This window comes from Schistosoma mansoni, chromosome W, assembly GCF_000237925.1.
Source record: "Schistosoma mansoni strain Puerto Rico chromosome W, complete genome".
NCBI lineage: Eukaryota > Metazoa > Platyhelminthes > Trematoda > Strigeidida > Schistosomatidae > Schistosoma > Schistosoma mansoni.
The window spans coordinates 11,033,659-11,039,848 of NC_031502.1; positions in this window are offsets into that span (position 1 = coordinate 11,033,659).

Genomic DNA, 6,190 nt, shown 5'->3' on the forward strand with positions numbered 1-6,190 from the left:
CACTTAATAATTCTTCCAAAACTGTCATCGTCATTCTACTAATCTTCATTAATATAATGTTAAGTATCCATACTGATCATAAATAACTATCGCTATTGTTTATAAGTTGAAAAAGGCTGACGAGAATCTATGAAATAAATGAATTCACTTTAATTTGCTACGCTTGTTTTTCTGGCTTTATTCATAATGTAACTGTTGTTTAACAGACATAAAGAAAAAACGCATGACTGGTATTAGTAATTGTATATAGATTACAACCATTCATTAGCATACCTACTTACTGTGTTAGATAATACTATGTTAAAGAATTGCTGAAGAGTCCTTTAAACCAGCTAACTTTATGTGATATGATTTTCTGATATGAAATGAGAAAAATTCTCTCAAATAATCATGCCTATAATCCCATACAAAATATACGTTTATTCACTTCGAAGTTCAGGATCTAATAACAAATGTTTCATTCTATGTTGGATTATTTGTTTTGTTACTGTTTTTAATAGAACTGAAATTAAGAGATTCAGTTTTATAATAATTATAAGCTATACATTTATGGTCTAGAAATTGTCATTTTCGGTTTACATCAAGTAGTAAATGTACATTTACATATCAATCATAGGATAACGATAAATTTATTCTTACGAATTATATATTATTAGTCTATACGATGAATATTTCACGATTGTCTTTCAATCAGACATTACATCACTGGTTATATTAAAGTCAGTCAGTTAAACATAATCAACCATATGGTTCAGTAAATCTAAATTAACTTATCATAGAAATTAGTAGGGAAATAGAAATGAAAGAGAAGTGTTGTGAAAATCCAATGACCTGAAGATAATATTCATTATTATCATTATTACTATCTGGTCAAATCGAACAAACATGCAATGGGAAAGTTTATAATTCATCTTCTATTTAACATCATACAAAATAATTATATTTCTATGGATTCAGTAATTGCTAATCGATTACAAATGTTCACTTTTACAGGACTGTTTGACCTTTTTTTTTGATTTATAAACAATAGTAAGGGAATAAACTGCATTTAAAAAAAAACAAGAAGCTAATTAGATTATGAGATTTTTCAGTCTTCAGAACACATCAATATCACCACATGAACCAATTAAACAAATAAATAGCAAACAATAACGATACTATATAATATTGAACCATAAAATATTCAAATTTCGAGATGGGTACAATTAAATCCGTAGGTGATTGTCTACAATTTAAATATCCGTCAACCTTTAATAATAACATGATCATTACATCTAATCTTATCGATGAATAACCATTTCATTTATGATCTGATCGATTTTATAAGTTACAATTTCTCGATAGAACTTTAGCTAAATTAATCTGATTACAAGCCAACTATGATAAAGTAATTTTGTTAAAGATGTTTTTACATACTGAAAATAATTTTCACCAGGAACCAACTTCAGCTGTAAATATAATTAACACCAGAGAATAGAGAACTAAATTATCGGAGAAAATGTTGTTGGAAACTCTGTGTTCAAATTCAACATTTTATAACTAGACACATTTTGCTAAATCTGATCGGTATCAAGTTTGACTGTTATATATATATGTATATATATACTGTTTCCGAACCGTTCTATAAGTTGTTTGGTTTAATTTTATCATGTCTGTTTTGAATCGAATGAATTTCCCTTAAATTTTGACCGTTTTTTCGCGATAGTTGTTTTAAAAACTTATGTAGTTTGTTGATATTTTAATCATCTACCAAGAGGTTCATTTAAAGTATTTAACTAGAAGTAGTGTTGATTGATGAGAGAAAAATCTTTTGTCACCTAACCACAGACATTAAAATTTCTTATTCGATTAGAAAAATATCGGTTTAAAGACATTGTACTCTGATCAACCCTTATCTAAACTGGTAACATCAATTAATTACACAAAATACCACTGTAGATAAGTGAATATCACATGGTAGTAAGCACCTGAAAAAAATTCTAAAACCTTTGCATCATAAACTATCGATCAAAATTCTTGTTTGAATATCAAGATACAATCTAACTAACTGACCAGTCTTTGCACAAGATCACATACTGTTATCAATAATTTGTGGGCCTAGAATATATTAAATAAAAATACTATTGAACATTTTAAATAAAATTGTGAGCTACTTAACATACTTGTAAAGATGTCTCAACCATATTTACATTAACCTTCAGTTGGTGAAAAGTTAATTACTTATACGTTACATATAGAATACCAATACAACCAATTTTGTATCAAGTAAAATATAGTCTTATCATATATGTACACAGAACTTACTACACATTTACATAAATAGGTGTTGTCGTTGCCTTTGAAATATTGATTAGAAATCTTTATCATTTTAAAATATGAAGCATCAATTTGTCAAGTTAACTACATCATACGCGTAACTGCTCGGTGTCAATTCAAAATCCAATGTATATTAGACAGTTGGTCATCTTCACAAAATGCAATATGTATTGTAAAGACCATTGAATTACCGGTAATAATAATATACAGTACGATGTGTATATATACAGGTAGTTTAGATATTACAAAATGTGCTTTAGATGATCATGGTAATCACGACGTATCCTTCAATAGGTTTTTTTGTTTTTTAATATTTTTTTTGTATTCTGTGTTTCATATCATTATGTACATAACAGATGATCATACATTACCTGTTTTTATTCGATCTTAACTTGGAAAATTACAGGATAATTTACCATAAACAAAAACGCCTTTCTATTTCATTAACTTTTCAATAGTGATATTTTTCAATTTGTTTATTACACCCTTGAGATTGCTTGATGCTTACAATTTTGCTTGATAATAATTTATTTAGTTATTTCTCTAACAGAAATGAAAAAGAAATTAAAATTTTTCAAAAAAACTATGTCATGACTGTGTAACGCCCAACCATTGCTGTTACCTTGGCGTGGTGGTAGAGCTTGCCTATCATGATGAGCTAATCGAGCTATACTGGCTGGAACAATCACTTCTCAAGGTCCTATCATGCCAGGAAGATTTGTTGAAGAACGGTAAGAGTAAAGGCAGCAAACCCATGATGCGAGAGCGAAGTCGTACTGCTGACTGCACAGGGGTGTGATGGCAATAAAATGTTAGCATCAGAACCAGCATAACAGCAATGACGCCTTCCCACAAAGAAGGGTGAGGTTAGAAAACGTTGACCCTAAAAGTTTACACCTAACCTTATCCCACGGATTTCCGTCTTCGGAAGTAAGGTCCCAATAAGTACGGAGCCAACACAAAAATTACTGTCTCTAAAACATGGATACAGGATCTTAGTGTGGTCGCTCATTCACCTCATATAACAAAACGGGGGACCGACGAGATACACCCTCCGTTCATCTGGCAACCCAATTGCTAGTTCTTGTGGACTTGCAGGTGTAGGAATAGCACCTAGTACGAGAGCAGAATAAGCATTATTAGAATGGATCCCCGTTATTAGTCGCCTATGTGTTGTTCGGCTAAACGGCTCTATTAGAACTCGCAAGGATACGGACACAAGTCGTTGCCTTTTCGTCGTTTCTGACTACGCTCCCACCGAATACAGCCCGGATAAACTGAGAAATTAATTCTACAGAAAGCTCTCTGAGCTTCTTCAAAAAGCTAAACACTCAGACATACTACTCGTTGAAGGTGACTTTAATACCTAAGTAGGTAGCTTAAGCAAAACAGAAAGACATTTAGATGATTATTTTAGTATTCCGGCTTAGTGAACAAATAATGGTGATCGTCTACTGCAACTGTGCTCAGACAATCGTTTATTTTTAACAAACACTAATTTTAAGCATAAGGACAGACATCGTCTAATATGGTGACTCTCTGCATAAAACAAACGATGGACTCAAATAGATCATATTGCCATCAGTCATCGTTGGAAAGGCTCGATAGAAGAATGTCTCTAGTTGTTAAACATATGTTTAGACTAAGATCATAATCTAATACGAGGACATATTTGCTTGAGCCTCACTAGACGCAGGAAAACTACACTAAGAAGACCCATTGGAATTAAAATAAGTGACGAGAAAGTCAAAACTAGATTCCACTAACAACTGAGGTCACAATTCGACGATTCTAAAAACGAGGCTGACCCACATGCTGGTTAGAAAGATATATAAACAGCTGTGGAAACAGCAGCGACTTGAATCGAAGGATCATGAAAAACCAGTGGATTTTTAAAAAGTCTACTGCACAAATAGATTCTCGTAAATCTATCCCATCAGGCTCCGAACATGATGAAGAGCGAGAACAAATCAGATCTAGATTAACCAAAACCAGGCATGCTTCAGACCTGGTTGTGGCTGCATCGACCATATATTCACTATTCGTCAGGTTTAAGAACACAGACATGCTCATCAGTGTTAGACAACCATAGTTTTTCTGGACTTCAAGACAGAATTGACTCTGTAGACCGAGAGGTTCTGTAGCAGTGTCTGTCATTGGATCGCGTACCTAAGAAGTACACAAACCTTGTGAAGGCTCTTTACTCGAACACTACCAGTCGAGTCAGAGATTATAGAGAACTGTCATCTGATTTCTAAACCTCAAGTGGTGTTTGATAAAACTGTCCACTATCTTCATTTCTGTTCAACTTCATCATAGACATACTTCTCCAAGTAACGTTCTGGTCAACTGGATTTTCGAAGATTGATCTACCAGAAGGCCTACTTATCGACTTACAATATGTATATACTATATATATATATATATATATATATATATATATATATATATATATATTGTAAGTCATATATATATATATATATATATATATATATATATATATATATATATGAAAGATGTCATAATTGCAGCAATTCTGATGAAAACAGGAAAGAATGGAAACTAAAACTAGTCATGATGACTTACATTAATCAGAAAAATGTACATATACGTCCAACAGAATACAAAAAGTTATAGAGTATCTGACATAACTTATTTGATTTGCATTTTTCAATCATCTGTAACTTGTTACGAACATAAATCTACAGAAAAGTGACATTCATGGTTTTTGTTATTTATACAGCCAAGAAGTCACAGGATCAAGCGTTGGATATTACCAACAACTTTAACCCATACAATGTCTCTAAACCGAATAAATAAATGTGTACTGAGTAAATGAATAATATGAGGGAGTTTGAAACTGAATACACATTCAATGACATAAAAAGTAACTTACTTGTTTTTTGGCTCTTCGATTAAAAAACTAATTTAGATAAAATGAATTACCGAGATTATTTTAGTCTGTCATTACAAACCGATATCAGTTACGGTAATATTGACCTGAAAGTCCTAGTTTAAGTCTCCCGATAGGTCATGAGTAGGAAACGCTGATGAGTCATATACTTGGATGAAATGATGGTGTGGCTTGACATTCAGTGGTACTCCAACTGACATCAGTTTGTCATGAACACAACCTAAAAATAACTATTCATTAGGTTATAAGGTGAAAGGAAACTCATTAGTTCATTAACCTAAGACAAATCTGCTTCACTTCAAATGTGTCATTTTTTATTAACACTAATTCCCTAGCAAATAAATTGGAACTTCAATGTATTGTAATAGAATGAGAACAGGTTTCATTTAAGGAAACAAACTGTTTTCACATAACCCAGATGGAATGGGTCACTCAACGACATCAGTCTGGTTCGATTGAAAACCAAGTGGCATTGATTATGTAGATGAAGAATAACATGTTCTGTTCATTTATTTACCCAAAAGTATTTAAAAATAATTAGTCTATATCTCATTACACGTCGAAATTAATCAACTTCTTTAGAAAGACGCATTCATATATACAAATAACCTTTCTGCAAAACGTATGATATCGTTTTTAATACATGTAATCTGGAAGGTCAACACTACTGCTGAAAAACGCAGATAAAGCTGTAAGTTGAATAGTTTGTTATTTTTTCAATAAGAATGTGTTATTCTACAAATATCAACTGTCAAAAAGCTACGACAAACTAATGAGACTTTCAACACTAATCACAAACTATATAATCGTTTATATCTTATTGAAGAATAATTTGTTCCTATCAAATGAAACGTTAGACGATAAAAGTGAGATATTTCTTTTTGAGTCACATTTAGATATAAAAGCCAGTTGTAGAACACGTAATTTCCATACACTGTATACAACAATTATATTCAGTAT